Source organism: Bos grunniens, chromosome 23 (genome assembly GCF_055505025.1).
Source record: "Bos grunniens cultivar Pamir isolate PY7600 chromosome 23, Bosgru_T2T1.0, whole genome shotgun sequence".
In the NCBI taxonomy this organism is placed as follows: domain Eukaryota; kingdom Metazoa; phylum Chordata; class Mammalia; order Artiodactyla; family Bovidae; genus Bos; species Bos grunniens.
The window spans coordinates 51,398,473-51,421,165 of record NC_141187.1 but is presented as its reverse complement, the minus strand read 5'-3'; the positions used below and the strand labels follow the sequence as shown (position 1 = coordinate 51,421,165).

Genomic DNA, 22,693 nt, shown 5'->3' with positions numbered 1-22,693 from the left:
GAGAACCTGGTAACAGAGGCAAAGCTTCTTCTCTTGCCCTCTGTGCTGAGTGCAGCTTCACTGGCTCAGAGCGGGGCACGTGCAGAGGCCTTGCAGCGGGGCCTCAGACCAGGGTTCCTGGTGGGAATGCCAGGGTCCACACCTCAACTCAGGGCTTCCCAGGTGGCTCAGTGGTAAGGCAATGCAGGAGACGCAGGTTCGATCCCTGGGTCGGGAAGATCCCGTGGAGAAGTGGCAACCCACTCCAGTGTTCTTGCCTGGAGAATCCCATGGACAGAGGAGCCTGGTGGGCTACAGTCCATGGGGTCGCACCGAGTCCAATAAGACTAAAGCGACTGGGCACACACACACACACACCTCAACTAAGGGCGTGGGCAGAAGGGCCACCTGAGACACCATGATTCAAGACGGCGGCACGGCGTTGCAGCGGGGCGGGAGGGGTCCTGAGAGCCCCGCCGGCATCTGGAGCCGGAGCAGCACAGCCCCGCCCCTCGCCATGAGGCGGCCCCGCCCACCAGCTGAGGGGGAAGACAGCGCTTTCCTTTGTTCAGAACCACATTCGGTCTGGTTCTATTGGCCCCAGCGACACTGGGCAGGAGGACCTTGATGGGGACCCACTCAGGAGGGCGGGAGACAGTACCACCAACAGCACAGAGCAAGGTCCTTATTTCCCTCAGTTTCACAGCCACCCTGTGAGAGGCACCCACTTTACAGATAGAAAGACCAGGAACGAATGGGTTCAGAGTCATCACTGCTGCATGACGGAACCTAAGGTCCACCTTCAGCACGGACACTCTGCTCTTAAGACCCAGTTCCACAGCTCCGCCCGGGGAAGGACTCAGGCTGCTGGTTGTGGGGAAAGCCATACGCTGCAGGCACTTGGAGGGACATGTCCAAACGGCGGCTTTGTTGTAAAAATTAAAGCCTGAGCTACATCACCAGAGTCCCTGTATATGCGGCCAAACTTCTCAAAAAACAACTTGAATGGGGTCAAATGTTAAACTGGAGAAGACTCTTTAGAGTCCCTTGGACTGCAAGGAGATCAAACCAGTCAATCCGAAAGGAAATCAGTCCTGAATATTCATTGGAAGGACTGATGCTGAAGCTGAACGTCCAGTACTTTGGCCACCTGATGCAAAGAGCTGAATCATTGGAAAAGACCCTGATGATGGGAAAGACGGAGGGCAAGGAGAAGGGACGACAGAGGATGAGATGGTTGGATGATATCACCAACTCAATGGACAAGAGTTTCAGCAAATTCTGGGAGCTAGTGAAGGACAGAGGAGCCTGGCGTGCTGCAGTCCATGGGGTCGCAGAGTTGGACACAACTGAGTGACTGAACAACAAAATGGTAAGAGACGCACAGGTCTCACTGCGATCTTGCCTGGAAGACTTTAGGAACAGGATTTGTCACGCGTCCACATCTACAAGGCAGAACCCGTCAGAAACCCTCAGCTGATTCCCCGGAATCTGAGTCATTGGGTAACCTCATCCACTTTCCCCTTTGTTCGGAACATGGCCAGTGACATCCTTTTTTGAAAATTTCTCAACTCTTTCTAAAGGGCAGTCACCCCTGAAGTCATTTGTTTTAAAGTTTCACATTCAAGCCAGCATAAAAGTGGAGAATGAAACGCTGTGTGGATCTCTTGAACTTGAATCCAGATAGTGAGAGCTCATAAACTCCCACTGGGGTGACCCAGGCTCCCCGGGGGCGGGGGCGGGGGCGGTGGGTCCTAGCCTGGCCCCCAGAGCACAGCCAGCTTCTTGTTCGGTTCCTGAACCTTCATCAAGAGCCAAACACTCGCGAAGGAGGCAGTGGTGTCGGTTTGCGCATCACCTTAAGAGGAGTAGGTGCCCAGGGACCAATCAGTCACCGGGGAGCATCTAGAAGAACCGACACCCCCTGGACATCCTCCCGGATAGAGAGCTTGTCGACTTGGAGAAGGATGACATTTGAAGACCGTAGGAAGGTGAGATGTGAAAGCATTTGAAACTCTAGGGCCCTCGGAGCAGCTGCCGGACACCGAACTCGAGAGCCCTCGGAAGAAGCAAGCTGCCTGGGGATGCAGGGAGCCACGCTGCTCCTCCCACAGCTGTCGGAGCCAAAGCCGGCCTCTCCCCACCCCCTCCCGTCTCCGGGAAGAGCAGGAGCTCCGGAAAGAACAGAAAAGGCGAAAACACGGAGAGACGGAACTCAGGAAGGGAGCCTCGGATAGACCCGGATGGACCCGCAAGGATCAGAAAGGGTAAAATTGAATCCAGCGTTGGCTTTGGAGATGACTCTTAGGCATAATGAAAGGCAAAGTTCGAATGCCATGTCGGGGTGTGAGATAATAGCCGAGTCCCTTTTGAATCTGTTTACAAATACGTGTAATTAAAACGGTTTTGACAGCAATAATGTCCTCAGGAGGTCGTGTTCAAGGCTGGAAAGACTGGCAGTGAAACCTCACCTTTAAAAGGAGCACACTTGCTCTCATCCTAAAATGTGTTGGCTCCCAGGCCTGGAGAGAATGAAGGGGCACAGCGCTATGGAAACCAGATGCAAATTCCAGGACACAAGTGGCTGACTGGTGCTTACAGAAATTCCGGATCTAGAGACCACTCCCCTGATGTCAATGCCAGGAGGACTGCCGAGCATCTGGGAAGAAAGGATCTCCAGGAGCCGGCGTGGAGCAAGTCACAGCAAACTTTTTTCAATCATATTCTTTTTTTCAGATTATAAACGTGGTATCGTCTCACTGTTTTTTATTTTCTAATTGGAGTTTAATTGCTTTATGATGCTGTGTCAGCTTCTGCTACACAAAAGCATGACTCAGCTGTATGTGCACATGTATGCCGTGTCTCCCTCTCCTCCCACCCCACTCCTCTAGGTCATCATCATTATTTTTTTTAAAGCGCTAAAAAAACAAACAGGTGAATGGCCCCACCATTATCCCAACCCTCAGAGATGACTACCATTAAGTGATTTATCCACGTTTTTCTCTGCATTTATACTACTGTACAAAAAACAGGACTTATACAGATGTAGCTCGATTCTCACAAGATTCCTGTTCCTGGAAAGGTGATCTCCAAAAGCAAACTAATACTTAAATAATTTCAGTTTAACTTTGACATTCACCTACCCACGCGTCCTCTGTGAAACTGAGTAGTCCAGTAGGAAGACTTAATGTCGTCCTTCTGATAGTGGGTCAATACTGCTGTTCCCATATACAAAGTGTGGATCATTAAATAGCTTCAGTTATTTGCATAGCTAATGAAAATTATCATACTCAGCTGATACTGGGCTGAGGTTGAGAGGTGGGGGTTGGGGGCACAAAGTATCTGTTCCAGAGGGGCCAAGTAGCCAGGCCTTACCCAGGGCAGAAGCCCACAGGGCGGGCTGGGGGACACTCTGGACCAGAGCTGTGCCGCTCTCCCTTTGCCCCTCTGGTGAGGGAGAGGAAGGTTGTGGGCTGGGCCAAGTAGCTACCCTGTCCTGCCCCATCCCATCCTCGGCTGGTCAGAACGGCTTTGACGTCTGCTTGAGGATGAAGCCTCGACACGCGAGTGTCTTCATGATGTTGGCCACGTTCCTGCAGTCTTCAATGCCGCTGTGGGGCCGGCCTGTGTATTGCAGGCCGAGGCCCTTGTTCATGTCCAGAAGTCCGTTCTTGGGCCAGCAGCCCATGGCGAAGCTGTAAGCCTTTTTCAGGTTAATCCACTGCTTGAAGTAATCTGCTACTGGCAAGCCCCAGTACTGGCACTGTCCTGGGAGCAGGTTAATCCACTGCTTGAAGGAATCTGCTACTGGCACGCCCCAGTACTGGCACTGTCCTGGGAGCATGACTTTTAAGTCCCAGTCTCCACAGGCGACAAAAATTCACCTGACGTTTGGATCGAAGAGGCCTTTCCTCGCCGTCCACTCATCGCCCCTCTCCAGCACTTGCTGCAGGCTTGGCTGACCATCCACCATGGCTCGGATAATCCCAGTGAGCTCTGTACAGAAGGGAGTACACTGTGGATGGACTACGGGCTGGACATACGTGTGAAAAGTAGACTCAGTCTCCATGGTCCGGCCATTTAGCTTCAGGATGGGGAACTCTATGATTTCCTCCGTGCACTCTGACCCCCTGTTAAAGCATTTTATGTATGTTAACTCTTAAGAAAACCCTATAAGGAAGGTAATCATATCTTATTTCAAGTGGAGAAAAGGAGGCTCAGATAAATTGATGTTCCCAAGGTCAGACAGCAAGCGATTGTGATGTCACTTGTTCAAACCTATTCAAACCAAAGTCAATGTATGTTCCATCATACTGCCTGCCATCCAAGTAATCAGGTCACGGTTACGCATATATGCGGGTCAATAAATCAACATGCTCAAAGTTGTTTTGTGATGTGACTGTGCATATTATAGAATAATTAGTAGAGGTAGTGAGTTTGGAGTCCATTCTCTGGCACTCAGCACCGGCATGATCTTGAGCAAATCTTTTAACATAAACTCCGCGACAAACTGAAGATCCTATCCAAAGTAATAACAGCCTCACAAGGCGCTCAGGAATGGAAGAGGGAAAATGCCATAGATCCTACAAATATTTTAAAAAATTAGTAAGGAAAGAGTATGAACAAGACTATGTCTCCCAAAAGGTAGATTAAACAGTAACATTCTTAAAAGATACAGATTACTAAAACAGATATGAGAAGAAATAGAATGTAAGAGTAAGTCCATATTTATTAAACAAATGGAATTGTAATTAAAAACCTTCATAAAAATACATAGCCAGGTCTAGATGGCTTCTCTGACAAATTCCATCAAATATTTAAGAAACAAATAATACAAACCCTACACAAATACTTTCAGAAAATATAGGAGAAAGAAAATTTTAATTTCACTGTATGAAATCAGCATCACCCCAATACCAAACAAAGTAAACCGCAGTAAAACTATGGCAAATACTCTTCATGAACTTAAAGGCCCAAAGTCCTAAAAGAATATCGGCAAGACAAACCAAACAATAGTTTTTAAGTGTACTACATCATGTTCAAGTGGGACATTTTCAGGACTTCAAAGTGAGTTCAACATTTGATAATCCATCAGTATACTTTCTGTAAGAAGGGAAAGAGTTGAACAAACACTTTAGAAAAATATGTTATACAAATGTTTACAAGCACATGAAAAGATGCTGAACAAATCATTAATCACAGAAGCATACGCTGAAAAGATGGACACCACCAAGTGTTAGCAAGCACATGGAGCAGTTGGAAGTTAAGCGTTTTTGATGGGCATGTAAAATGGTGTTCATTGTGGAAAACAATTTGATAATTTCTTATAAAATTAAACATATACTTACCATGACCCGTCAATTCTACTCCTATATATTTACCCAAAGGAAATGAAAACATATGTCCACATAAAAGTCATATTCATCAATGTCCATAGCAGACCTCTCATAATTGCCCCAAACTGGAAACAACCCAACTTTTCCTTCACTGCGTGACTAGACAAACAAACTGTGGTACATACACACAGTAGAACTCTTCAAAGCAATAAGAAGGACTGAATTACTGGTGGATGAATCCACAAACACTATGCCAAACAAGAGACAAGATCCAAAAGGCTATCTACAGTATGATGCCGCTGATGTGAGATTCTAGAGAAAGTAAAACCGCAGTGACAGGAAGCAGAGCAGTATTTTCCCTGGTGGCTCAGACAGTAAAGAATTCGCCTGCAATGCAGGAGACCTGGGTTCAATCCCTGGGTTGGGAAGATCCCCTGGAGGAGGGTATGGCAACCCACTCCAGTATTCTTGCCTGGAGAATCCCCATGGACAGAGGAGCCTGGCAGGCCACAGTCCATGATGTCACAAACAGTGGGACACAACTGAGCGACTAAACACAGCAGGATGTAGAGAGAATTAACTGTAAAAGGGAACCGGAAACCTTCTCAGGTGAGAACTGTTCTGTATCGCAATTACGGTGACAATTACACGTCTATTTTCAAAGCAGGCCTTTGTCAGCCCTGGCTCTCCTGACGTTCTGGGCAGCATGGTTTTGGTTCTGGAGGCATGGCCTGTCCATTCCTGGATGTTCAACAGCATCCCTGGCCTCTGTCGCACTAGATGTCTGTAGCTACCCCACCCCTCAAATTGTGACAACCAAAAGCGTCTTCAGACATTGCCAGATATCTATACTGGGAGGCAAAATTGCCTCTGGTTGAGAACCACTAGTCAAAACTCATTAAACAGTAGACTTAAAATTAGCTAATGCTTTTGTACATAAATTGTACCTCCTTAAAGCTGATTTTTAAAATGTAGGTGGCAGTTTGGGACTACATGCCTTACACCCAGGAGATGTGATTTTATTTTTATGCATTTTACATATCCTTCAATATAATCATTTGAATCTATCTTACTGAAATAATTTTTCTCCAGATTTTTTGAAATGTTATCTAATATTCAACATTGCTACTGAAAAATCCAGTACAATCTTAATTTTTTTTTAATCTTTTGGCCACACCACACAGCCTGTGGGATCGAACCTGGCCCCCTGCGTTGACACTGTAGTCTTAACCCGCTGGGCCATCAGGAAACTCCTCAGGTGCAGTCTTAATTCTTGAGCTTTTGTGACCTTTTCTATCTCTCCGAAACTTTTTACCCACTTTTTGTCAATCATTATGCTAGGTTCTAATGGGTTATTCAAACTGGAAAATTATGTCCTTCCGTTCTAGAATATTTCCTAGCAAGATGTATTTTTAAGATTCCTCCAGTCTGCTTTCTCTATTTCTTTTCCTAAAACTCCAGGAAGATATTGAACTTTCCAAATACAGACTTCAATTTTCTCATCTTATCTGTCAGTTGTTCATCTTTCTGTCTGTTCATTACTTTCTAAAAGACTCTCTTTATCTTACAAGTCTTACTGGAAATTTTGTTTCGTTTTCAAGTTTTTTATTTCAAAGAGCTCTTTCTTGTTCTTAGATTGTTTCTCTTTTCTAAGGAAATTACTGTAATGCAACTATTTTTTCTTCCAATCTTTGCAATTGTGTCTCCTCTAGAGACAATGTGAATTTCAGTCTCTAATAAACAGGCTATCCTCAAATGTGTAGTCATCCTTAGCTGTGGTTGCATCAAATAATAACAGTTTTAATCCACCAAGAAGAGAGCAACTTTACATAAAAATGTACATAAAATATTTAGATATAATTGTATAGAACAAGGGTGAATTTAGCAAGGCTTTTTCAGTTATTTGGTCAAAAAGAAAAATCTAGAGTATGGAAAGTAGGCCCCATTCAGTTCGATTTATGACTCACTTAAATAACATCTAACTGTAGAGTTCTTCCGAACATAAAGAATATACATTTTTTTCTCAAGCACATCTGGAATATATACCAAAATCTGATCATGTATGGGCCATTTAGAAAGTCTCAATAAATTTCAGTCTCTATTATAAGCAGACTAGCAACTCTGACCACAATGAAATTAAATCAGAAGTGTAAAATATAAATTAAAAATGTCCACATATTTAGCAGTATTGCTAAATAACTCATGAATTAAAGGGGAAATATCAAAATAAAAAGATTTTAATATCTAAAACTATATATTAAAAAATCTTATATTAAAATTTCTGGGATGCAGCCAGTGTATATACATTGAGGAAAATTTATAGCTAAATATTTACATTAGAATGGAAGAAAGTCTCAAAATGAGTAAGTTAAGTGTTCTTAAGAGCTTCAGGGAACAAAACAAAACAAACACAAGGGAATTAAAAGGAATTCAGATCAGATCAGATCAGTCGCTCAGTCCTGTCCGACTCTTTGCGAACCCATGAATCGCAGCACGCCAGGCCTCCCTGTCCTTCACCAACTCCCGGAGTTCACCCAGACTCAGGTCCATCGAGTCGGTGATGCCATCCAGCCATCTCATCCTCTGTCGTCCCCTTCTCCTCCTGCCCCCAATCCCTCCCAGCATCAGAGTCTTTTCCAATGAGTCAACTTTTCGCATGAGGTGGCCAAAGTAACGTAACAATGGAGACATAAATCCGCAAAATAGAAAACAAAAAGACAATAGAGAGGAGACAAAAAGGCAAAAGTTTGTTCCTTGCTAAAACTAACAATATAAGTTTCTCAAAGTTTATCAAATAAGAAAAAAGTTAAAACAAGCAATATTATGAATTAAAGAGAAAGTGAAAGTGAAGTTGCTAGGTCGTGTCCGACTCTTTGTGACCCCAAGGACTATACAGTCCATGGAATTCTCCAGGCCAGAATATTGGAATGGGTAGCTGTTCCCTTCTCCAGGGGATCTTCCCAACCCGAGGATCAAACCCAGGTCTCCCATATTGCAAAAGGATTCTTTACCATCTGAGCCACAAGGGAAGCCCAAGAACACTGGAGTGGGTAGCCTTTCCCTTCGCCAGTGGATCTTCCTGACCCAGGAATCGAACCGGGGTGTCTTGCATTACAGGCGGATTCTTTACCAGCTGAGCTATCAGGGAAGCCCTCATGAATTACAGGGAAGAACACATAAAGTGTACATAATAAATAACCCAACTATGATCAAAAATGATATGCCAAAACTTTTGAAAACAGAGAAACTTCTACAAAAATATAACTTTCTGAAACTGACTCAAGCAAAATGTTTTAGTTATGTGATTATCAAAGAAACTAGCACTCTGGCTAGAATTATTTCCCCCTAGACCGAAAGCACCTGGCCCAGATGGATTGACAGAGGAGGTCAAACGTTCAAGGAACAAATCATCTCAAATTGATACAGATTCCTCCAGACAACAGAAGAAGATTGGAACTTCCTGGGAGGTCCGGTGGCTACGACTCTGCACTCCCAATGCAGGGGGCACGGGTTGATCCCTGATCGGGGACTGAGATGTCACGTGCTGGGCAACGTGGCCAACAAAGAAGGAAGAAAGAGATTCCTCCCCAGCTTGTCCTCCAGGGGAGATGGAGGAGAGCGGGCCGTGTAAAAAGGGAGGGCGCAGGTCGCTCTGGTGCAGCCTCGGCTCCAGGGTGGGCATGGGAGGGGCACGAGCGTGGTAGAGGATTGCTGAAGGGAAGAATAAACCGAGGGAGACGAACGGGAACGGCTCGCACGGTTTAAAATCGGGTGGGCAGGTAGGCAGGCCTCCCGTGTGAAGACGACCTGAAAGAGGGAAGTAAAGGCTGATGGGGGAGGCGTGGGGCGGTCAGGGAGCAGACGTGCAAAGGCCCGGTGATGGGAGCCTGGCGGCGGTGTCCGAGGGGTGAACGGGACGCAGAAACACCCTCAGGACTGGGGGGCCAAGGGGGAGGACAGGGGAAGATGAGGGCCCAGCCCAGGCTTCGCCTCCAAGCACTGGGGGAGAGAGAGTTCAGGACACCCCTCTCAGGAGAGCAGCCCCCCAGAGGCACTCAGGAGGCCCCGAGGGGCCGTTCTAGGCGACCCAGAAGCAGCGTTTTCAGGTGGGCGTGACGCAGCAAGCCAGCAGAGACTGCCCACACGGCCAGAAAGCAAGGGAGTCGAGTTTGACGGTATCCATATTTTAATTCTGTTCACAGAGATGGACTTGCAAGCTGCTCAGTGAGGCTGGCCAGGCGGGGGTGATCAGGCTAACTTACAGATGGGAGAAAGTGAGGTTCAGAGAGGCGACGTGACTGGCCCCAGGTCACACAGCTGGTGAGCGCAAAGCTGGGGCGAAGCCCAGCTTTTCTGTGTAGGGCTGCACCCCTCTGCAGTGCCCCCCGGCTCAGAGTCTACGGGAAGCACCCCTCAGAGAGTGCCTGTCTTCTCCTATGAATCAGCATTCTCCCTCACTTCCCTCCCCCCACTCTTTGCAGTTGGTTTTCCCAGCCCCTGGTCTCGTGTTTGCTTTTACACGTAGCCTCAGTTAACCTCCATAGCTGTGCTTTCACTGACAATAAAAGAGCTTTACCCCATGAGCCTCTTTCAACTCTGTGAACCTTTATTTGTTCAAACTAACATCTTCAGCAACCCAACCCTCCTAACACAAAATAAACCACAGCCACCAGCTACCTGGGTATTTGAGGGTCAGCCTGTGGGACTGGCTGTCTCTGACAGGTAGGCACCCACCACCCCCGACCCTGGGCAGAATCCTGGGAGGGAGGGAGCCCCCAGTGAGCTGAGCTGGACGCTTTGCTGACTTTATAAATAGCCCTTCCTAGGAACAGGCTCTCAGATTAAGCTCCTGCCAACCTCCTCTTGGTGGCTGTATTTTATTTTTTTAACCTCCAGCGGCCACCCTGAACTGACCCCCACCCCATCCTAGAAAAACTCCCATGTGGGACGTGTAGCCTTACAGCCCTCCCCGCCCCCCACCCCGACGGTCCCATCTTTCCTCCCGTGCGAGCTGATCCAGCGGCCTTGCCGGGTGGGCATGGGACGCTGACCAAGAGGCCCCTTTGTAGGGCGCACGGTGGGGGGCGGCTCCCAGCCCCTCCTAATCAGTCCTCCCCGCTCCAAGCACATCCACCTCCTGCAGGGGGATCCCATCTCCCCACCCCACATCCAAAGCCCGAAAGAGGAGGGGCGACGACTCCCACAAGGAAAGGTAACACCTGCGTTACAATATTCACGTTTATCCAGCCCACACACAGGCCCTCCGCAGCCCCTGGGACAAGCCAGGCACCATCCTGGGCTCACCAGGGCCCTCGAAGGTCGGTCTTCCTCCCAAGCTCTGGCCAGGCCTCCACCGAGTGCTGATGTGATGGGCAGTCCACCACCGCTTCGAGCAGCCTAATTCATCTGCAGACAGCGCTCCCCACCAGAAAGTTCTTTCAAGGAAGCTAGTCCTCAGACCTCATCTGGGCCCCTCGGGGGCTTCTGCCAAGATTCAGCCTCCCCAGCCCTACCACGGCGGCCCCTGGGTCTCAAGAGGAGGACCAGCGGGCGCCCTGCTCCATCAAACACGTCTCCGGAGTCTGGGTTCTGAGCTTCGCACCTGGTGCTCTCTCCTGTCTCCTTCCCCGTTTGTACCGAGTGAGCTCCTCTGATTTGTTCCATCACGAGCTCCCGGCCATGGGCATCTGCCCAGCTCGGAACCTGAGCACCTGCTTGTCCCGTGTACCCACGCGGGGCTCCCACCAGCTCCGTCAGCGACGGGCTAACCGTCTCTCCACCCAACAGCCAACAACCGAGGTGGGCGGAAGCTCCACAGTGAACTGGGTAGCCTGACGGCAGAGCCAGTGCCCGGCACTGAGAAAGCCCAAGGATGTGAAAGAACCAGAAGTAGCAGCATCGGCAGCTACAGAAGGTGAACCCTAAACTCCGAGTTCCTAGCCGGTGGAGGCCATCAAGAGAGGCATGCAAGGAGTGCCCCTGGAGATGGAGTCAAGGATGCTTTGGATTCCACGTGGGTCAGGCAGGCTCCAGAAAGAAGAGACAGAACCAGCAAAGGCACGTGGGGTGTGTCCTGGGAACATCTGCCATTTGAACAAAAATGCAGGAAAAGGATAAACCGGGAGATTGGGTTGGACGGAGCGTTCTTTGACGAATCCCCACAGAAGTCTTGTTGGGCTGGGCTCCCCCCTGCCAAGGCCAAGGTCACGGGTTCTAGAACTCTCGGGGGGTCTGGGGTAGCGAGCAGGTGATGGTTGGCTGCACACTGATTCACCCATCCTTGCTGCCCACTCGTCTGGCCGCCCGGGCAGGAGTCTCCTGTCCCACAGACCAGCAGCCCACCCAGGACATGCCACCCCGTGACAGCAAGCTGGGAGCAGCCCAACAGACTCCCTGGCACCAGCCCATACTTTTCATTTCCTCCTTTTTGCCTCAACTCAGATTAGTGCTGATAAAACCCCAACCATGAATGGAACAGATACATGAGAACATTTTTACTGCTAAAATAATGTCTTGCATTCACATTCAAAATTGAGGGTCACAGGCCAGCAATCAGCCGACTAGAAACACCATCCCTGGTTGACCTGTTGACAAAATAATTCACAGGCCGTCCTCAGGCCTCAGCCACGGAGCTCTGAACAAGCTCCCGGTTGCTGAATGAACCATGGCAGACGCCAGATAAAACTATTCATCTTAAAATCATCTCAGGACCCAGGAATGCCTCTCAAAGCAAGTTCAAATGGCCACACGCTAGCACAAAAGGCCAATCCTAGAACACCACGTCTCTGCTTTACTGAGTTTTTATACTCTTTCAGCAAGGTGTCTTAGGCCCTGCCGTGTGGCTGAGAGTCTGGGAAGGCTGGTGAGAAGGTGGGTCCACCGGGGCCCCAAGGAAGTGTCACCAGCCAGCGCTGCTGCCATGAAAAGTCCCTCCAAGTTCCTGTCTTGCTTCGTATGTGACGATGCGGTTGCAGTGCTTCAACTGCCTCCCATGCCGGCAGGATTCGCTGAGCCTCTCTCACTTCTCCAGGACATGTGGAAGCGCGTCACCATCTCACAGGTCAGCCACTGCATCCGGGCCTTCTCAGGACACACCTCCTGATTTGGGACGGTAGAACCCGCCCTTCCGGGAGGTGTGGGGTGAGCACAGCTAACTGCGTACTCACCCTGCCCTGCCTGTGTGTGCGGCCCACAGAGCGGATTATGGAACTGTGACGGCTTTCATACAAGCAGAGACCAAGAGAGACGGGGTCTGAGGCAAACAAATATCAGGAGGGAAAGAATAATTGCAACTCAGGACGGCTCCGGGGAAGAGACGCCCTTCCCCGTGGCTTAGAGTGTGAGTGGGATTCCCGGAAGTAGGGAGGGGCTGGGAGAGGAGTGTTTCCGCTAGAGGGGGTGGGACTGTGCTCGGCGCACCTAGGGACCGTAGGCGGTGCTCCCCTCGGCCTCGGAGTCAACCACCGGGAAGACGGACCGGAGAGCGGGGCTGGGTTTCACTGTGCGAGGTCTTCAAGGCCGGGACCACCAGAGCCTGGAAAGCTTCTCCGTTCCCCCGTGACCCCGCTAGACCACCCCCCAGAGCCTCCCTCGGAGCCAAGTCCCGCCACATGACCCAGTTCTGCCGACAGAACACGGAAAAATGACGTAACGTGCACGGTCCAGGCCGGCCCGAGTCCCGCCTCTTCAGGCCGTGGCCGGGCCTCCATCCGGGCACTTCCGCGGGCTCTGCCTGTTTGGACGGCAGTGTCCGCGGCCACGTGGAGCCACACCGTGGAGACGGCCGGACCTCCGCCACCTCCCCTGCCCGTGACGCGGGTCATGACACCCCACCCACCCTGCCTCTGTCCCCAGGGCTGGGTGAGAGGCCCCCGCACGCGGCGCTGGGCCCCGGGTCCAGAGTGGGCTCTGAAGCCAGCGTCTCTCCAGCGGGGAGGCCGGGCCTGGGGGCGCGTGCTCCCCTCGGCCCCGAGAGCTGGGCTCAGGGAAGGTGGCGGCGTGGGTGCTGCTGTGGACCCAAAAGGAAACCACGGCAGACGCCTGGCTCGGGAGCTGCTGAAAGGCTGGCGAGGGGGTGACTGACAGAGGGAGGGGACGTCGTCCGCCGGCTTCCTCCTGTTCGCTGCGCCGCGCATCTACGGGAGTGGGCCGTGCCCAGGTCTCTGGTCTTCTCTCTTCGTTAGCATCGGACACCGCTGACCCTCAGCGCTTCGCCGCCGTGACCGCCCCCTTCCCGCCCTCTGCTCCCTCTGCCCCCGCCCTTCCCACCCCTGGACCCTCTTTCTCCCTCCACCCGCTCTTCTTTTTGCACCAGGCCCTCTACACGAGTCAGCCGGTGGCTTCCGGCCTTTCTCATCCGGACGCATGGAGCCCCTGGGAGTCTCACTCCCCCATCTGGTCGCTCCCTTCCCGCCCCACGACCCCCGAGCTTCCTCACCAGGCCCGGTTTCCCTCCTGAGCTCCAGATCAAGCTGTCCAGCGCCCCAGCCGAGCGGCTGCCTGCCCGGGACAGAATCCCGTCCCCATCTGTGCAGCTCTGCACTCGCTGCTCCCTGGGCACAGCTGCCCCTCTGGCTGTGGCTGTCTGAGACCAGGGGGTTGGGGCCAGCGAGTCGTGAAGAGTTTAAACGTCTCCCTGAAGGTCTCACTTCCTTCCGCTGCAGGGACAGTCACACTGTGCCTCCCCTGCCCACCTCCACGTCCCTTCTCTTCCCTGACCCAGAAGGCCACCCTCTTTCCTCTAGAAACAGTAACAATAACAGTAATACCCAACACTTAGGGTTGAGGCAGCTTTATATGTATCCATGCATGAAGTCCTGCTATAGTTCTATGGGACTTATTACTATTCCCATTTAACAGACGTGGAAACTGCGGCCCGGGGAGACCCAGGAACCTGCCCATGTCACAAGGGAGTCTGTAGTGAGCCTGCGTGAGAACCCTTGCTCCAGGAAAGGGGTGACAGGGCGTCGCTGAGGAGCTGCCAGGCTTTCGGCCCTAAGCGGTCAGGCTTGTGTGGCGGGCTCTTGATGAGAGGACTCTGCTCACAAGGGGACCGGGAGCACTTCGATGTGGAAGCCAGACCACCCGCTCCTGAGGGCCATGCAGATGACCGCACCCAGGCCACCGCGAGCCCTGCTTGTTCAGTCTTCTGCTCCTGCTACTGTTTCTCTCGTGATGAGAACTTAACTCTGTGATGACGCAGCCGCCCGCCGACCACCTGGGTACGCTGACCACAGCTCCGGGAGGACAAGCGGCCTCGGAGCGATCTGACTTTCCCCGCAGTCTTCTCCCAAAATTTATTTCTAGGTGAATGACTAACGTCAACTTCCCTATGAGGTTCAGCAGTAAAGAATCTGCCTGCAGTGCAGGAGACCCGGGTTCATTTCCTGGGTGGGGAAGATCCCTTGGAGGAGGGCAAGGCAACCCACTCCAGTGTTCGTGCCTGGAGAATCCCATGGGCAGAGGAGCCTGGCGGGCTACAGTCCCCGGGGTCGCAAAGAGTCAACACGACTGAGCGCACACAAGGAATGGCGGAGCGTGAGAAGGAGGACCTGTTCGAAGGGCAGTAGATTTACTAAAACAACACATGGACGGAGGGAGTTTCTGCGGGTGGAGAAATGAGGGGGGTGCAAGAGGGAGCGAGATCCTTCTGTGGCTGGAGGAAGCCCCATCCAGGGAGGGAGCAAGGTGACTGAGGCGCATTCAGGGCGCGGAGGGATCTACCTGAAATTTCCTGTCTCACCTTCCCTTCCTCCAAAAGGTGGTTTTCTCTTTTCCGGACTAATTCCTCACACCTCAGTCTCTTCCTGCCAAATTGATTTTGTAACTTCAGCCTGTGCCAGAGGACATGAAGCCCTCTCAGCCTAGGCCTCCCGCTTAGCTCCAGGGTCCAGCGGGGCCGCGGGGTCACAGACGCGGTGGGGAGCACGTCCTGGGAGTGCGACCCCTCAGCAAGACACAAATCCAGGGGATGAGAGAGGAGCGCCCGGAGTCTCCAAGCTCGCTTACCTTGGCAGCACATTCAAAGCTCAGTGCCTAGATTGCATTTTAATGGTCTCAGATTAGCACAAAGGACTTTTTCCCCCTGTGGTGAATAATTAACCCAATTCTCCCAGGCACCTTTTTAAAACTGCGGAAACCATTCGTGTTCATTCAAGGTGACAGAAAACCATCAGGGCCCTCAAATATTGCAGTTTCTTTATCTTCTTGCTCCACCCCTGTAACCTCGATGTCGGGACAATGTACACCTCATGCGGGACATCTGCCAAGACCGGAAGGAGGCCAGCCCCCTTGTAACCTCCAAAGCGCAGAAACATCCCGCAGAAACCTCGGGGAGGGGCTGCTCAGGGTCAGCAAGTCTCAACCAGCAGGACTTGTCATGGAATTACAAAGGGAGAACACAGGGCGCGTTTTGTGTCTTGTCTTACTTTGAGATTTGCAAAGTGGAAAATTTGCAAGAAAGAATGGAGCGGGAAAGCAGAGCTGAGGACCAGAATCCCCGAATCTCCCAAAGGAAGGAGGAAGGGATGGAGCGAGGAGGAGGGAGGAGGAAGCAGGGAGGAGGGAGGAAGGAGCACGCCTTGACTCAGCTGGGCTTTGCTTTTCTACAGTATCTGTTCTTTAAGATTTTTTTTTGGTGCAGACCATTTTTATAGTCTTTACTGAACTTGTTACATTGTTGCTTCTGTTTTAGGTTTTGTTTGCTTGCCATGAGGCATGTGGAATCTCTGCTCCCTGACCAGGGAACCTGCACTCCCTGCATTGGAAGGCAAAGCTTAACCATTGGACCACCAGGGGGGTCCCTCTAGTGTCTGTCCACTTCCCAGGAGCTTTCCTGTGCTCATCACGACAGCCTTACAAGGTCATAAGGGCGAGGAGACAGATCCCTGGTCACAGACGACCCAGCAAGGTGACGAGACCTCTCCCTCAGCCATGCTGGCTCTCGCGGGTTGTGGCCTTGGTTCTTAGTTGACACGTCCTCTGTATAAGCCCCGAGTGACCCACTGCAGCCCCACGTTCTTCAGGACTAGCGAAATAAGTAATTTGTAAATTTGAACGGATGGATAATGATGGATTTTAAAAAACATTTTGTTGAGGAAATTTTAAGCTTATAAGAGTTGGAGAGACTAGTGTGAAGAATTCCCTTGTACACAGTTTCAACCATCAGCTGTCTTCCTTACTAGTTTTATCTACCCTCTTCAACAAGCACTCACCCTTTTTTCTGGAGCTTAAAACACATGCCAGCCACTGCACCATCTCGCCTGAAAGTACTTCACTGTGCATTTACAGCCATTGCCCCATTCAACAAAAGCAACAGCAGTCCATGTTAAATTTCCCCAATTGTTTCAGAAATATCTTTTTCCAGCTGGTGGCTGATACTCAGAGAAGTATTGACTTTCTGGAGAATCAAAGCAGAAACAAAAGGTTTTGCCTTGAACTTCTTGGCTGCCTGTCCATTCCTCCCGACCTCTACCCTCCCATCACCCTCTAAGCAGAGCCAAGGGCCAGGGTGACACTTTGAGAGTTGGTGAGCAGGTGTCCCAGAGCCGTGTAGGTAGGCCTCGGAAAGGTGTGGTCCTGACACCAAGTCCTCCTCCAGGAGATCACCTCCTCATCAGAAAAGATGGACTCTCTCCATCCGCACTCTCCACGTGGGGCCAAGAGGTCAGAGGTCCAGCTTTTCCTGAAGAGCCAGAATCCACTGCAGATCTTGTGACTCCACATGGACTGCAATCAGGAACCGGGTTCTGAAGGGTGAGGGGAAGGGACACACTCGATTGTTCACAGGAGCGAACGCGTAACTACCCCACTCTGAAACACTTAGAGCGCTCTGCGTGTGCAGAAGCACTTGGGCACGAGCCTCAGAGCAGACGCCAGGGGAAGACGCCAGGGAGTCAGGGACTTCCCTGCCACAAGCAGAGGCCACATGCGACAGATCCCAGGGGGTTCCTTCCTGGGGTTCTGTGCCCTTAGTAACCAGATCTTCGTTCAAGCCACGAGTTCTAATAGGAATCATACTATGTGTTAATTATAGGTTTAAACAAAGAAAGGGTTTTGTATAAACCTGACCAGCTCATCTGATAAAAATAGTTCTTGACACTTCAGTAAACCTCATTTCTAGCCTGTTTGCTTCCCCACGTATGAAAAGTTAACTCATCTGCTTACAGATATTTTAGGAATCCTCCCCATTTTTATCAATGAGCTCTTGGTTCCAGAGGGATAAATCCTGAAGGTAGTATTACTGGGGATTAAACTCAAGGCTCTGGGATCGGATGCCAGCACCAATGCTCCTAACAGTCCTTTCACCTCGGACGATCTAACTAGCCTCTTTGGTGTCATTCTCCTGCCTACGAAATGAGGCCAAGGTTATTGCCACCCCACGTGACAAGATAACACGTTCTCAGTCAACAAACCCTTACTGAGCGCCAGGCAAGGTTCTAGGTGTCAAAGACACTCCTGTCAACAAGTCCCACGGGGTCTTGCGCTCTCAGAGCTTTCATTCTGGTTGGGAAAGCAAAAATCAAGAGAAAAGGAAATATCAGAATGGGCATGAGCTCCATTCTGACAATTTTTTGAAACGCTGTGCCATAGAGCAGGTCTAAGTGACCCTAGGGAGGCTTCATCGAGGTGGTGGTAATTAAACAGAGACCTGAATGATGGATGAGGAGTCGGCCATGCAAAGATCTTGGGGAAAAGCATTTTAGGCAGAGGGAACAGCAAACTCCAAGGTCCAAGGGAGGTACAACTTTCGTGTGCTGGAGAAGCAGAGACCAAGGGGCACGGTGTTCGACGTGTGGACGGCGAGGAGGGCGGGGCCTGAGTCGGAGTCTGCTGGAGAAGCAGAGACCAAGGGGCAGAGTGTTCCACGTGTGGACGGCAAGGAGGGCGGGGCCTGAGTCGGAGTCTGCTGGAGAAGCAGAGACCAAGGGCCACAGTGTTCGACGTGTGGACGGCGAGGAGGGCGGGGCCTGACTCGGAGTCTGCTGGAGAAGCAGAGACCAAGGGGCACGGTGTTCGACGTGTGGACGGCGAGGAGGGCGGGGCCTGAGTCGGAGTCTGCAGGACTTCAGGAGACCGGACTCGCTCTGTCACCCGAGCCAGGAGGAGGCTTGGAGCACCATGTGCTGCTCTGACTTACGTTTCAAAACGATCTGTGTCTGGTACAGAGATATGTTGGGGAAGGGGAGGACTGGTCAGGAGAGTGTTGGAGCAGACCAGCTAGGAAGACAGTGGCTTTGACTAGGATCTGAGCCTTGCTGATGGGGGAGGTGGTCAGGTTTGAATATATTTCTGAAATAAATCTGCCAAGATTAGGTGGCTGAATGAAAAGAGCCAAAGAAAGGCATCAAGAATGATTCCTGTGGGAAACATTTGTTTCAAAGTTATGTGTGTGTGTGAGAGTAGAGTTATGTGTGTAATGGGTTCCTTAGAGAAGATCATTACCAAAATCTTTAAAAAGGATACGGCTAGAAGTAAAAAGTTCTTAAGATCATAAACAGAATAATCCATTTTGCCCTAATTTTCATTTATTCTGTTAAGTGCATTTTTCACTGCTTCAATTTGATCAATTTAAATGCAATGAACTGTGGATATTTCACATGTGCAGTCTGATGTTTTAGCATATGATTATAATAACATGCTTTGTAAAGATACTTAATAAATAGTACATGATCATTTGTTTACCGAAAAAAAGAGAATGATTCCCGTGAGACCTCCCTGGCGGTCCAGTGGCTAGGACTCTGAGCTCCCACTGCTGGGGGTTTGGGTTCTATCCTTGGGCAGGGAATGAAGGTCCTGTAAGCCACATGGCACAGCCAAAAGAAAAAACAATGATTCCTGGGTTTGAGGCCCCAGAGAGTGAGATGGAGGTGCCATTTACTCAGTAAGACAGAGAAAACCCAGAAGCCACTGTGAAAGGGTAGAAAAGCAAGGATTCATTCTGGCCACCTGAGTCTGAGATGCTTAAAAAACTCCTCTGCGTAGGTGCTAAGTTGAAGAAGGAAATGGCAACCCACTCCAGTATTCTTGCCTGGAGAATCCTGTGGACAGAGGAGCCTGGTAGGCTGCCGTCTATGGGGTCGCACAGAGTCAGACATGACTGAAGCGACTTAGCAGCAGCAGCAGCAGGTGCCAAGTGAGCAGGAATCTAAGACCCGGGGGGAAGTTAGGCTACTGGGGTCTTTGATGGGGTCTGTCGGTGGTAGAGGAAGTCAAGACTGCCGATGAGCTCATTGGGGAGAAAACAAGGAAAAGAGAGGGGTCCCAGAGCTGAGTCCTAGAATATTCTAGCATCTAGAGGTCACACACACACACACACACACACTGAGAAACAGCAGCCAGCCAGGTGTCAGGAAAGCCAGCAGAAAGGGATGGGGTGGAAGCTCAGAGAAACGTTTCCAACAGGAGGGTGTGGTCAGCCTTCCAAACACTGCTGAAAGGCGCAGTACAAGGAGGACAGCATCAGACCACCGGGCTCGGCAGGTCAGAGGTCTCCGCTGACCTTGATGACGACAGTCTCGGTGGTCCAGAGGGGCTGGAAGCCGGAGGAGAGGGATGGGGAGAGAGGGAGGTAGACAGGTGGAGCAGTGAGGTGGCGTTTTACTGGGAAGGAGAGCAGAGACGTGAAACGCTTGTGAGACCAGCATGGAGAACACAGGGGAGTCAGGGACATGTCAACGCGCCCCGGGGAAGGCTGGGCATGACGACGCTGGACGGAAAGGGCGTCTTTGCAAAGATACCATTTCGTTAATAATTTGGGATATACGCATTTATTTATTTAAATGTATTATATATATATACATATATATATATACACATATATATATATACACACACACACACACATATATAGCCACACTGCACAGCTTGTGAGGATCTTAGTTCCCCAACCAGGGACTGAAGCCCTGCAGCCCTTGGCAGTGAGAGCAGAGTCCCAACCACTGGACCGCTGGGGAATTCCCTGTATGCTTTTATTTATATTGTTTATTTCGCCTAGGTATGTTTTTTAGCTTAGAGAGTATTTCTCTGGTTACTAATATAGCACCGGAGATATATGAAAAAGTTACCCTTTTTAATAGGAAGACTATCTAATCCTCCATTTGTGAGAAGATGCCCCAGAGGACTGGTTTAATTGGATATATGAGAGCCTTACACATGGAAATTCTCACAGCCCTAAAATTATTCATTTCCAATGTTCTCTACACACGACAGATAACACGCGGTCACTCCCATTTACGACCCAGCCTCTGACAAGCTGAATTACTCCCAAGTCCCTGAAGGCCGCATTGTTCTGGGCTGCTGTGCCTTGTCCCCTCACACCCCCGCAGCATGTCCACCCCCGGAACACCCTCCCGTCACGTTCCTGGAGAAGCCTCCCTCCCTTGGGGCTGCGCTAACCCCTGCAGGCTCCTTCTCCTTGTTTTCTTTTTGTAAAGGTAACGGGGGTCCCCAAGAGAGTGTTCCAACCAAGGATTGCAATTAAGCCAACTCTGTGAAACAGAGGTCCATTTTTTTAAAACACAATAATGATTTATTGAAAAAGGAATTATGTGCATGCTTGCGAAACATACAAGCAATACTACAGCAATGAATAAAGAAGGGACAAAAATCCAAGTAAGATCCCACCCTCAGAAACAACCATCATGACCATTTCGCTCAACATCCCGTAGACTCTGTAATCCCCCCTCTCCCGTGTAGCTGACACCCGTCCAGGTGGAATGACTCCTGCTGGATCTGTCTCCAGCTTACTGACATGACTGCCTCACTCCAGTTTCTTTTGTATTCCCAGGGTTTAGCACAAACCCTGGCACCACAGAGGACTCATGCACACCTATGGAATTCATGAATAAGAGCATAACAGGCTGCAAAATAGCAAGAGCAAGAATGATGCCTTTCCCTGACATCACTGACAGATGAAGACATAGAGACTCAAAGAAATAGGGACTCACCTGTTCTGAGGGGGAGCACGGTATACTGAGAGGTTCATGGTCTTTGCTCCGAAATATCCAAATAAAAGTGATGCTTCAAGTCAATGTGGAAATATATTAAATAATGTTGTTTAAATAAACGGTAAATAAGAAAAAGACTCAAGTTAGAGCATTATTCCATGCCTTATGAAACCACGTAAGAACTAAAAGACCATGTAGGTAATAAGCACAGCCTTGGGGTAAGAACAGAGTAACAAAGATATAGATATACAAGAAAGAACCAACTGCCTAACAGCACAATATGAAAAAGATCTTTAAAAATTGAAAGGCAGCAGGAAAATTATTTTGAAGTACTGTGTCATAGCCTTAATATATTCTTATGAATCAATAAAATAAAAACACTAATTGGAAATAGGCAGAAAAAAAGAGAAATGTAATTCAGAAAAGAAGAAATACAAACTGACAGTTCACACCAGATTTTATAGGATTGTGTGTAGTATAGGACTTGAAGTCATTAGGGTTTGTGTGTTGGTTGCTCATTCCTGTCTGACACTTTGCAACCCCATGAACTGTAGCCTGCCAGGCTCCTCTGTCCATGGAATTCTCCAGGGTTGCTATTTCCTCCTCCAGGGGATTTTCCCCACCCAGGGATCAGACCCAGGTCTCCTGTATTGCAGGTGGATTCCTCACTGTCAGAGCCACCAGGCAAAGATTTAACAAAGGCAAATTTAAAGGGGACACGTTTTTTCCCCCTCAGTTTAGTTCAGTTGTTCAGTCGTGTCCGACTCTTTGCAACTCCATGAACCGAAGCATGCCAGGCCTCCCTGTCTGTCACCAACTCCTAGAGCTTTCTCAAACTCATGTCCATTGAGTCAGTGATGCCATCCAGCCATCTCATCCTCTGCCGTCCTGTTCTCCTCCTGCCCTCAATCTTTCCCAGCATCAGGGTCTTTTCAAATGAGTCAGCTCTTCCCATTAGGTGGCCAAAGTATTAGAGTTTCAGCTTTAACATCAGTCCTTCCAATGAATACCCAGGACTGATCTCCTATAGGATGGACTGGTTGGATCTCCTTGCAGTCCAAGGGACTCTCAAGAGTCTTCTCCAACACCGTAGTTCAAAAACATCAATTCTTCAGTGCTCAGCTTTCTTTATAGTCCAACTCTCACATCCACACATGATTACTTTTTTCCCTACAAGACTGCAAATGTTTTTAAAAGAATACTAACCGTTGTTGATGGCAACATTTAAAAAATAAGTGCTGGTTGATTGCGTATGGCAATAACTTTTCCTTGGGTCACCCTGGTTGCTGCTGCTGCTGCTGCTAAGTCGCCTCTGCTGCTGCTGCTAAGTTGCTTCAGTCATGTCTGACTCTGTGTGACCCCATGGACAGCAGCCCGCCAGGCTCCCCCGTCCCTGGGATTCTTCAGGCAAGAACAGTGGAGTACGTTGCC

General features: G+C 49.9%; 1 long non-coding RNA gene and 1 pseudogene across 2 annotated transcripts; one reads left to right on the top strand and one right to left on the bottom strand.

Moving 5' to 3' along the window:
- Window positions 1–2,889: 2,889 nt before the first annotated feature.
- LOC147347824 (ERI1 exoribonuclease 3-like) lies at window positions 2,890–4,103 on the bottom strand (annotated as a pseudogene). The gene is made up of 2 exons (XR_015152582.1): window positions 3,794–4,103; window positions 2,890–3,736 (listed from the first exon to the last, which is right to left on the bottom strand). The product of XR_015152582.1 is annotated as an ERI1 exoribonuclease 3-like (transcript).
- A 7,179-nt stretch (window positions 4,104–11,282) lies between these two features.
- On the top strand, window positions 11,283–19,012 carry LOC147347823 (uncharacterized). Its single transcript, XR_015152581.1, has 2 exons — window positions 11,283–12,654; window positions 16,009–19,012. It is a non-coding gene; the product is annotated as an uncharacterized LOC147347823 (long non-coding RNA).
- Window positions 19,013–22,693: the final 3,681 nt, after the last annotated feature.